We start from the raw sequence: 12,848 nt of genomic DNA, 5'->3' as shown, positions 1-12,848 counted from the left end.
TGTTGATAAATGCAAAGTAATACACATTGGAAAACATAATCCCAACTATACATATACAATGATGGGGTCTAAATTAGTTGTTACCACTCAAGAAAGAGATCTTGGAGTCATTGTGGATAGTTCTCTGAAATCATCCACTCAATGTGCAGCAACAGTCAAAAAGTGAACAGAACATTGGGAATCATCAAGAAAGGGATAGATAATAAGACAGAAAATATCATATTGCCTCTTTATAAATCCATGGTATGCCTTCACCTTGAATACTGCGTGCAGATGTGGTCGCCCCATCTCAAAAAAGATATACTGGAACTGGAAAAAGTTCAGAAAAGGGCAACAAAAATTATTAGGGATATAGAACGGCTTCTGTATGAGGAGAGATTAATAAGACTGGGACTTTTCAGCTTGGAAAAGAGGCGACTAAGGGGGGGCTATGATAGAGGTCTATAAAATGAGTGGTATAGAGAAAGTAAATAAGGAAGTGTTATTTACTCCTTCTCATAATACAAGAACAAGGGGCCACCAAATGAAATTAATAGGTAGCAGGTTTAAAACAAACACAAGAAAGTATTTTTTCATGCAACACACTGTCAACCTCTGGAACTCCTTGCCAGCGGATATTGTGAGGGCCAGTACTATAACGGAGTTCAAAAGGGAGCTAGGTAGATTCATGGAAGATAGGTCCATCAATGGCTATTAGCCAGGATGGGCAGGAATGGTGTCCCTAGCCTCTGTTTTCCAGAAGCTGGGATTGGGTGACAGGGCATGGATCACTTGATGACAACCTGTCTGTTCATTCCCTTTGGGGCACCTGCCATTGGCCACTGTCAGAGGACAGGATACTGGGCTTGATGGACCTTTGGTCTGACCCAGTATGGCCATTCTTATGTTCTTATTAGAAACAGAAAACAGGGTATACAATCTTTGAAGAAGTTTTTTAAAAAATAAAAAACTAGCAGCTTCTTCAACAAGATTCAGAGAGAAAGCAGCATGTGAGATAAAAAGAAGTATAATGATTTACCTGTTGAATTTGATTTTGAACACCTTTGTAAGCTGCAGCCATATTAGCTCTACTGTCATACCTATGTCACCACCAGCCAGATTTAAAATGTCTTTTTTTCAGCTTCTCTAAAATAACCTCCATAATACCCTCCCCTGTTTTGGTGTGGGTAGCAATGAAATTGACAAAGTTCTCAACAACCTTTGCTCTGTCTTTTGAAACCTCAACATATTGTAACACCTGAGATGTTTGTTCCATTCAGGAATGGCCTTGAGTGCAATCAAACATAATAGCGAAGTATTTAGCTTTCCTATTCTTGTTGAAAATAGTTTGCCATACTTTTCCTGTGATCTTACTGATATATTCAGTTTTAATTCTGTAGAATAAGTATATCATATTGGTGGTACCAGCCTTAATAGTTTCCACATGATCTCATAACACACTATCACACTGTGCAAACAATTCAAGTAAACCCAAAACATTACCATTATGAGGACTGTCTAATTTCCCATCTGAACCTGTCAAAGCTAAACACCTTTCACCTAAATACAGCAAAATAACCAAGAGATATTGCAAAATATCATTGCCACGTGTCCTTCTACATCTGATAGCAGGTTTGCATACCTCTGTTAATTGTCTGACCTTATTTCAACAATTATGCAAGTTCCATCCAGCAAGTGACTGCTTGTATGTTTTCCCTTGAATGTTTGTGTTGGTATACTTGCTTGCTAAAGCGGAAAAAGCTCGTGAATCCAGTTTTACAGTTTGCTTAAGAAGAGGAATTTGGTTGGAAAAGCAAAAAAGAAAACAGAACTAGGAAGCAGGAGTCGAACTGTACATTCCAGCATGGGTAGATAGATTCACACTAGCTCAGCTTGAGTTAGCATGCAAAAAATAGCAATATAGATATTGTGGCAGTAGTGGTGACTCAGGCTAGCTGCCAGATTCCTAACCCACCTGCCCCCTGGGTCAGACCATGGGCAGCTGTTCAGAACTCGGGTGACTAGCCCAAGCCACTGCTAGTGCCGCAATTTCGACACTGCTATTTTTGTACGCTAGCTCAAGCTAGCACAAATTTGTCTACCATTCTGAGAATCACACCTCCCAGCTGCTGTGTATACATACCCTAAGTGGGAGCCCAAATATATCATTTCGAGCCCCAAACATGGCCCCACATGGTCCATTCAGGGCTTGAAATGGCACCCGAATGGTCCATGCAGGGGACAAAACAGCACGCTGTATACACCATTTGGGTCACTAAATGAGGCCCTGAATATGCCATTTGGGGAACTAAATGTTGCCCCTATTACAACCAAGATTGCTGGTGTAACAACCCATTAGGAGTTTAGATGAAGAACCACAATTGTAATCGTTGCCTTCCTTTGCGTTCGCTACTTGTGGCTAACTCGCTGGAATAATGAGTGAATGAATGAAGGCATATAGATAAGATCAGCTGAGGTCAAGTGAAGGGAGCAGTTACAGAGAAAATAGGGCCCCATGACTGAAGAAAAGAGCAAGAAGTCAAAAAAAAAAAAAAAGCAATTTATAGACCCATGATGAGCCTGGGCCTGTTAACCCCTCTTCATACAGCCCTGAAAGCAGCCATAAGTCTATTTTAATTTGTGCCAGTGACTGAACTGTCCCCTGCCACCCCCAGGGATCAGGATGAGGTACAGAGGTGGTATAAAGATATGTGTGCCCCTCCCATTTGGGTCCTGCACTAAGCAGAGCTCAGTTTTACCCAAAGGCATTGGCACTCTTACAGCAGTATTATCTGGCTCTTTGGACTCTCTTCTCAGACTCTTTGCTACCAGAACTCCTAGCTATCTTCAAGACACCACTGTCTTCCTGAGGAAACTACAATCCATCGGTGATCTTCCTGAAAACACCATCCTGGCCACGGTGGATGTAGAAGCTCTTTACACCAATATTCCACACAAGGATGGACTACAAGCTGTCAGGAACAGTATCCCTGATGCAGCCACAGCACACCTGGTGGCTGAGCTTTGTGACTTTGTCCTCACCCACAACCATTTCAGATTTGGGGACAACTTATACCTTCAAGTCAATGGCACTGCTATGGGTACCCACATGGCCCCACAGTATGCCAACATTTTTATGGCTGACTTAGAACAACGCCTCCTCAGCTCTTGTCTAGCACCCCTCCTCTATTTACGCTACATTTATGACATCTTCATCATATGGACCCACGGGAAGGAGGCCTTTGAAGAATTCCACCTGGATTTCAACAATTTCCACCCCAACATTATCAGCCTGGACCAGTCCACACAAGAGATCCACTTCCGGGACACTACAGTGCTAATAAGCAATGGTCACATAACCACCACCCTATACCGGAAACCTACTGACCGCTATACTTACCTACATGCTTCCAGCTTTCATCCAGACCGCTCCACGCAATCCATTGTCTATCGCCAAGCCCGAAGATACAACCCCATTTGCTCCAATCCCTCAGGCAGAGACAAACACCTACAAGATCTCTATCAAGCATTCTTAAAATGACAATACCCACCTGGGGAAGTGAGTAAACAGATTGACAGAGCGAAATGGGTGCTCAGAAGTCACCTATAACAGGATAGGCCCAACAAGGAAAATAACAGAACATGACTGCCCATCACGTACAGCCCCCAGCTAAAACCTCTCCAGCACATCATCAACGATCTACAACCTATCCTGGAAAATGATTACTCACTCTCACAGGCCTTGGGAGGCAGGCCAATCCTTGCTTACAGACAGCCCCCCAACCTTAAGCAAGTACTCACCAGCAACTACACACCACATCACAGAAACACTAACCCAGGAACCAATCCCTGTAACAAACCCTGTTGCCTTCTCTGTCCCCAGATCTACTCTAGAAACACCATCATAGGACCCAACAACACCAGCCACACCATCAGAGGCTCATTCACCTGCAAATCTACTAATGTGATATATGCCATCATGTGCCAGCAATGCCCCTCTGCCATGTACATTGACCAAACTGGACAGTCTCTACATACAAGGATAAATGGACACAAATCAGACATCAGAATTGGTAACATACAAAAGCCAGTAGGAGAACACTTCAGTCTCCCTGGACGCTCAATGGCAGATTTAAAAGTAGCCATTCTTCAACAACAAAAACTTCAAACACAGACTTCAGAAAGAAACTGCAGAGCTACAATTCAATTTCAAACTTAACACTATCAATTTGGGCTTGAATAGGGATTGGGAGTGGCTGGATCACTACAAAAGCAATTTTCCCTCTCTTGATATTGACACCTCCTCATCAGTTATTGGGAGTGGACCACATCCACCCTGACTAAATTAGCTTTCAACATTGGTTCTCCACTTGTAAGGTAACTCCCTTCTCTTCATGTGCCAATGTGTATTTATGCCTGTATTTGTAATTTTCACTCCATGAATATGAAGAAGTGGGTTTTTTACCCACGAAAGTATATGCTCAAATAAACTTGTTAGTTTTTAAGGTGCCACCAGACTCCTCATTGTTTTTGTGGATACAGACTAACATGGCTACCCCTCTGATATATAGTTAATAAGACAATGTAAAGTAATAAATGTACATGGTGCTTTTCACATTCCAATGACAGCTTATGGTATTCCTGCAGGTACTATGGACATGCAGCCACCTCATAGGGAGCTATTTTACAGTACATAATGATATTATACAATAGTTTAGAACAGGCAGTAGAGAAGTATTTTGTATGCCACATAATTATTAGGGGAAATTTACGTAGGTAAAATTTAATTACCACTTTGCAATTTGGACAGGACATCAGATCTCATATCCCTCCTCTTGAGAAAAATGGTGTTTACTCTTCTCCAAATTAATATATTGCTTAATGAACCATTAGTCTTCAGAAACATATCCAGCTTGATCTTAACTAAAATAATAGCTTCTGTCTCTATACTTCTATATAGATGTTTATTCAATCAAGCTATTACATTCTGAATAGAAAAATGTACCTTCATAAGGATAATAATATGTCAAAACTATTGTACTTTTGTACATGTCATATAAAGGGAAGGGTAAACCCCTTTAAAATCCCTCCTGGCCAGAGGAAAAATCCTCTCACCTGTAAAGGGTTAAGAAGCTAAAGGTAACCTCGCTGGCACCTGACCAAAATGACCAATGAGGAGACAAGATACCTTTAAAAGCTGGGAGGAGGGAGAAAAACAAAGGGTCTGTGTCTGTCTGTGTGATGCTTTTGCCGGAGACAGAACAAGAATGGAGTCTTAGAACTTAGTAAGTAATGTAGCTAGGTATGTGTTAAATTATGATTTCTCTAAATGGCTGAGAAAATAGCTGCGCTGAATAGAATGAATATTCCTGTCTGTGTGTTTTTTTTGTAACTTAAAGTTTTGCCTAGACGGATTCTCTATGTTTGAATCTAATTACCCTGCAAGGTATCTACCATCCTGATTTTACAGAGGTGATTCCTTTACTTCTATTAAAAGTCTTCTTGTAAGGAAACTGAATGCTTTTTTCATTGTTCTAAGATCCAAGGGTTTGGGTCTGTGGTCACCTATGCAAATTGGTGAGGATTTTTACCAAACCTTCCTCAGGAAGTGGGGTGCAAGGGTTGGGAGGATTTTGGGGGGAAAGATGTGTCCAAACTCCATTTTTTTCAGGAACCTATATAAAGTTTGGTGATGGCAATGGAAATCCAAGGGCAAAGGGTAAAATAATTTGTACCTTGGGGAAGTTTTAACCTAAGCTGGTAAAAGTAAGCTTAGGAGGTTTTCATGCAGGTTCCCACATCTGTACCCTAGAGTTCAGAGTGGGGAAGGAACCTTGACAGTACATAATGGTGCATCCTTTTGGGGCAGAATATGGATTTTATGGAAATACATGCTTATTTCAACATTTGTGTCATGGTGTAGGAGCTTAGCTACTATGCTATTAAGCATCTTAGAAATACCTAAGACAGATACATGGATGCTGGAAAAAAGAGATTTCTCACTAAATGTTCATATTTGAAGTCAGTTCACTCTGAGAGGTAGTAGATTGAAAATGACCATAGTGCAGAGCGTGCATAAAATATGAACCTCTCCACTATAGAAAGGTATATGAGTCACACTTTAATATAGTGCATCAAATTCCAGTGGAACTGTCAGTAGGTTCCCACTCTGTAATCAAATCTCCTTGTGCCCTAGTAACACATTGCTTATTCAGTTTACGCTATTGCCTTTAAATTCTAATTAATATTTAGATTCACATTTAATTGAATTTGCTAATTGGTTATTAGTGGCTGGCCATCTGTTGTGGTGTAGGAGCTTCCCATCTGTATTTAATAATTTACAAAGAAGTGGACTTTCTCTTGCATTTAATTTTTCTCTTTTTAATTTTTTTGTTTTAGCTCATAAAGAAGCTGTGCTGTAACTAAAGGACTTGAAGATCAGCTTCACCTTCTCACAGAGCCAATATGTACTTGTACAACCATTCAAATAAAAAAAATAATTACTGGAGGGAATTCAATCTCCATGTAATTTCTCTAATTATTATTAAATTGTGAAAGCCTCTTGTATTGTACCATTTACAGCCAAGTCTGTGATTCCGATTACATGAGCTCCAAATGCTTTTATTGTTTTACCAAATGTTTTAATGATAACATTTTAAGAGAATAAAACAGTGTGATCTCAATTTCTGTATGGGGAGGTGCTTTTAAGCTTTTGGGATACACCCAATAGTACATCTTTATGTCTTTAATTATCCGAGTTACACAAACTTCATACATTCCTTAGAAGGGCTTTTTAAAATTATTCTTTTATCTTTTTAAAGGCACGAATATCAGAGAAACAAGATGGCTCAGGGAACAAGATAGCGAGGGTTTCACTTCTGGATCACAGATCCAGTAGTAGTCGCTGGTCAAGTCGGTATGCAAAAGAATTGCATAAAAAATAGAAAAAGGCACAATCTCTATCCCAAGTTGCCTAGAATCTAAGAGCTCAATTTTGAGGCTTGCATCTCTAGTCGCCTTTTAACTTCTCTCCCACCAGCTCTCTATCTTATCTGTTTAGATCGATAAACTCTCCAAGGCCAAGAATTGTCTCTTACAATGTGTATGTATTGAACCAAGCACAATAGAGCCCCGATTTCAGTTAAGGCCTCTAGGCACTACTGGTAACAATTATAATAATTCTAGGATCTGGCTTCCTATATAGACAAATAATACAGTTCTGACATACAAGGCTCCAAAAAGCCAGATGATGGTTTGATCTCAAAGGAATGCAGTTTGTGAGTCAATTGCTCTTCTTGTGTCGGTGGAGGTGCACCAGTTTCCACCAGCAGAGGATCTGGCTCATTGTCTTGTGCTCCTAGGCCTCAGAGCACAAATATGTTTTAGGGAGGGAGATTAATGATGTGAGATTGTCTGTTTTGCTTGAAACAATATTCTCTAGTTTTCCAGTTATTTAATGTTTAACCATGTGGAGTTTCCATCAAAAAACAATCGACACAAACAAAGCCATTTGCAAGATGAAAACCTTATGCCATTGGCCCCACACCCTTTTATATTTTTGTGCTTGTAGGATTTTCAATATTAATCTAGTTCCCTTCTCCCACCCCCCATTATTTATGTTTGATAAACTGAAACTGTTTTTTCCCTGTGGTTCACAATGAGCATAGTCAGCCCTGGTCAAAGCACATTTTTACTATGCTAAGGCCTGATCCTGTGAGGAGCTGACTATACCTAAATACCATTGGAAACCAAAGGAGACACTCAGCACCGCACAGGACCGAACCTTTATAAGGCAGCAACTCAAATATGGCACAGAGTGGGCAGACTGCTTTGCAATGCGCACAAAGAGTTGGTGTTGATTGACTTTTTGTTTTGGGAGCCATGCTTAAAAACATAAACTAAAACAAATCATAATAAAATGAGGTAGATGAAGCAGTTCTTCATTATCCAGCAGAATTGCTGAAATGACCTTTCATTCACTATCTTAGGCCCCAGTTCAGAAAGATACTTAAACACTTCTAACTTCAAGCACATGAGTAGTCTTACTGATGCCCTTAAATCTAGTCTCATACTTAAGTACATTCCTGAAATGGTGCCTGAAGTAGCATAATCTGGACTTGTGGTTCTTCAGTATGTAGAGCTGAAACATGTGAAATCCTGGTTCTGTTAAATTCCCTGCCTCTTGCTCTTATGCCACAAGCTGTGGTTCTTATTGTACATTTTCTCAATCTTTCCTGTGGAGAACTCCCACTGGCAGCCATTAGTGACTTTGTCCCCTTCAGATAGCCACAGATTTATCCTCTTTTAAAGAGGACATATCATCTTTCTTTTTCTTTAATCCCTCGGGTCATTTGATAGGGCACAATAACTTGGTATTGGTATTTTTGCTTTATTTAGATATTGTGTTTATATAGTGCTTTAATTGTTCTTTTAATTATCAGTGTTTTAAGTGTGTGCCTTGAGCACTAGTAGTGGAGAGACACCACAGAAAAGATATGTATTATTATTTTGCTTGTGCATTATATTGGTACTGCGCAGGCTTGGGGAGTTAATGAGATTAGCTGTAGTTTTCAAAGAAGATATAATAGAAATGGGAGGTGGGAATTAAGAGAGTTGAAAAATGACTAGAGGCATGAAAAGATTTTGCTATGATGAGAGATTGAAAAGACTGGAACTGTTAGCTTAGACAGGAGACAAAGAAGTGGGTATATGTGTAAAAAATAATCAATGGTATAGACAAGGTAAACAGACATTCCTGGAATTATCTTGTCTCACAATACAAGTAAAAGGGAACAGACAATAAAACTGAAAGGCAACAAGTTAAAACTGCTATTAGGAAATGCTATTTTACACTGCCTATAGTTTATCTGTGGAAATCACTGCCAAAAATTAACACGTAGGCTGAGACCTTAATAGGAGTCAAAATAGGACAGGATGTTTATGGATAATAAGAACATCACTGTCATAAATATAAAGGGAAGGGTAAACCCCTTTGAAATCCCTCCTGGCCAGGGGAAAGCTCCTCTCACCTGTAAAGGGTTAAGAAGCTAAAGGTAACCTCGCTGGCACCTGACCAAAATGACCAATGAGGAGACAAGATACTTTCAAAAGCTGGGAGGAGGGAGAGAAACAAAGGGTCTGTGTCTGTCTGTAGTCGTCTTGGCCAGGGACAGAACAGGAATGGAGTCTTAGAACTTTTAGTAAGTAATCTAGCTAGGTATGTGTTAGATTATGATTTCTTTAAATGGCTGAGAAAAGAATTGTGCTGAATAGAATAACTATTTCTGTCTGTGTATCTTTTTTGTAACTCAAGGTTTTGCCTAGAGGGGTTCTCTATGTTTTTGAATCTAATTACCCTGTAAGATATCTACCATCCTGATTTTACAGGGGGGATTTCTTTATTTCTATTTACTTCTATTTTTTATTAAAAGTCTTCTTGTAAAACACTGAATGCTTTTTCATTGTTCTCAGATCCAAGGGTTTGGGTCTGTGGTCACCTATGCAAATTGGTGAGGCTTTTTATCCAACATTTCCCAGGAAAGGGGGGGTGCAAGTGTTGGGAGGATTGTTCATTGTTCTTAAGATCCAAGGGTCTGGGTCTGTAGTCACCTAGGCAAATTGGTGAGGCTTTTTACCAAACCTTGTCCAGGAAGTGGGGTGCAAGGTTTTGGGAAGTATTTTGGGGGGAAGGACGCGTCCAAACAGCTCTTCCCCAGTAACCAGTATTAGTTTGGTGGTGGTAGCGGCCAGTCCAAGGATAACGGGGGTAATATTTTGTACCTTGGGGAAGTTTTGACCTAAGCTGGTAAAGAGAAGCTTAGGAGGTTTTTCATGCAGGTCCCCACATCTGTACCCTAGAGTTCAGAGTGGGGGAGGAACCGTGACATGGTGGCACAGTGGTGGGATTAACCTGAAATCATTTTGAGATCCAGTTGAGATTTTTTGAACTAGAAATACAGATTTTAAAAAGGAATTTTTAGGAAGTCCAGGAAGCAGCTTTGAAACTGAAAGCAGCTTGGTTTCTCTCTGCTTTGTGGCCAAGCAGAGACAAAAGGGGATTATCTTGTGAATTGCAGGTTTTCTTTGCCTGGAGGCAGGGTACTTAACTCCTGCAGGGAAATTCACAGTCTTCCAACCCAGAGGTGTTTTTTTTTTTCTTTTCTTCCTAAAAGTAAATAGGGGGTGTGTGCTCTACCTATTTGCCTGGAGACAAAAGTGGCAGGGTTTTTTTTAGGATTTTGATTTTTTTTTTGTTTTACAAGGAGCACAGGTTTGAAAAGAATTTTTTTTTTCTTTGGGCTGGGTAAGCAGGTTTCCAAGTAGTTGGAGGTTTTTTGCTTTAATTTTGGCCCAGAGCAGAGACAAGGGAATTGTCTTTTTCTGTAGGCTGACAATCACTATCAGAGAATAGGTATTCTATTCCAGCACAGCAAAATTTTACAGCCACGTTTTGTTTGTTTATTTCTAAACCTCGGGTGTAAAGTTAGTTAAAAACAGAGAGGTTAGAATGACCAAATCCTCAGCTCGACTACAGCTGGAATTAGCCAAATTTCAGGCTGAGGAAAAACAAAGGGAACATGAAAGACAGATAGAACTCATGCGGCTGAAGAAGGAGGTACAGGAGGCTGCCCACAAGAGGGAAATGGAGGCAAGGAAGCATGTGGAGGAGATGGCGAGGATAAAGGCCCAGCAGAATATACCAACAAACCCTAGCAATCCTTCTCCAGGTACCACTTCCCATCCCAGAAAGTTCCCCACCTACAAGGCAGGTGATGATACTGAGGCCTTCTTAGAAAACTTCGAAAGGGCCTGCCTTGGGTACAACATCTCTACTGACCAATACATGGTAGAGCTGAGGCCGCAGCTCAGTGGACCCTTAGCTGAGGTGGCAGCTGAAATGCCTAAAGAACATATGAACAAGTATGAACTGTTTAAATCCAAGGCGAGAGTCAGAATGGGGATAACACCCGAGCAGTCTCATCGGAGGTTCCGAGCCCTAAGGTGGAAACCAGACATGTCATTTACCCGACATGCCTACCACATTGTGAAACATTGGGATGCCTGGATATCAGGAGCAAGTGTTGAATCTCCAGTAAATTTGCCCTTCCTAATGCAAATGGAACAATTCTTAGAGGGTGTTCCTGAGGAAATAGAAAGATACATCCTAGATGGGAAACCCAAAACTGTAATTGAGGCAGGAGAGATTGGAGCCAGATGGGTGGAGGTGGCAGAGAAGAAGAAAACTGGTCGCAGTTGGAGCGGAGACCAGAAGGGACCACCCCAGACCACACCCTATTACCGGGGGCCGCCCAAAGCCCCACCTACCTCCCAAAGAACCCTCCAGACCCCTTATCGTCCCACCACCCTGTTCTCCAGCAACCCACCTCGCCCCAGTGACCCGTCAGCTGGACGATGTTTTAAATGTAACGAGCTGGGGCATGTAAAGGCCAACTGCCCCAAGAACCCCAACAGATTACAGTTCATTGCACCGGAATCACACCAGAGGTCCACAGGCCCAGATACCTCCCAGATACCCTTGGAGCGGAGGGAAACTGTGAGTGTGGGCGGGAAGAAGGTCACCGCGTGGAGGGACACCGGAGCACAAGTGTCAGCTATCCATGCTTCCTTAGTGGACCCCAATTTAATCAACCCAGAGATCCAAGTGACGATTCAACCCTTCAAGTCCAACTCTTTCAATTTGCCTACAGCCAAGTTGCCTGTCCAGTACAAGGGCTGGTCAGGAATGTGGACTTTTGCAGTCTATGATGATTATCCCATCCCCATGCTGTTGGGGGAAGACTTGGCCAATCACGTGAAGCAGGCCAAGAGGGTGGGAACGGTCACCCGCAGCCAGGCTAAACAAGCCGTGGGGCCTAGCTCTGTTCCAGAAACTTCTATCAGGGCCCGGTCAGAGGTGATGGACCCGGACCCCAGGCCAATGTCTGCAACAGCAGTAGTGGATCCAGTCCCAGAGACCCAGACGGAACCAGTCCCAGAACCGGAACTAGCCAAACAACCAACACCAGACCCCGTGTCAGCACTGAATCCAGTACTTGCAACCTCAACACCAGAGGGCCCCACCGAACCTGAACTGGCAGCAGCCGATAACCCTACACAAGAGGCTCAGCCGGAGCCTGAATCCCAACATAGTGCACCAGCGGAGAGCGGTTCACAGTCAACAGAAACAGCTCCATCCCCTATATCGCTTCCAGAGGGACCAAGCCTATGTCCCCAATCCAATGAGGAACTGATGTCTCCAGCATCAAGGGAACAGTTCCAGACCGAACAGGAAGCAGATGAAAGCCTCCAGAGAGCGTGGACGGCGGCACGGAGCAACCCACCGCCTCTCAGCTCTTCTAATCGATCCAGGTTTGTGGTAGAAAGAGGACTTTTATACAAGGAAACTCTTTCTGGGGGACACCAGGAAGACTGGCATCCTCAGAGACAGTTGGTAGTTCCAACTAAATACCGGGCCAAGCTCTTGAGCTTAGCCCATGATCACCCTAGTGGCCATGCTGGGGTGAACAGGACCAAAGACCGTTTGGGGGGATCATTCCACTGGGAGGGAATGGGCAAGGAAGTTTCTACCTATGTCCAGTCTTGTGAGGTGTGCCAAAGAGTGGGAAAACCCCAAGACCAGGTCAAAGCCCCTCTCCAGCCACTCCCCATCATTGAAGTTCCATTTCAGCGAGTAGCTGTGGATATTCTGGGTCCTTTTCCGAAAAAGACACCCAGAGGAAAGCAGTACATACTGACTTTCATGGATTTTGCCACCCGATGGCCGGAAGCAGTAGCTCTAAGCAACACCAGGGCTAAAAGTGTGTGCCAGGCACTAGCAGACATTTTTGCCAGGGTAGGTTGGCCCTCCG

The sequence above is a fragment of the Lepidochelys kempii genome, chromosome 1 (assembly GCF_965140285.1).
Source record: "Lepidochelys kempii isolate rLepKem1 chromosome 1, rLepKem1.hap1, whole genome shotgun sequence".
Classification (NCBI taxonomy): Eukaryota; Metazoa; Chordata; order Testudines; family Cheloniidae; genus Lepidochelys; species Lepidochelys kempii.
The sequence above is the reverse complement of the archived record's forward strand: the minus strand, read 5'-3'. Positions refer to the sequence as shown.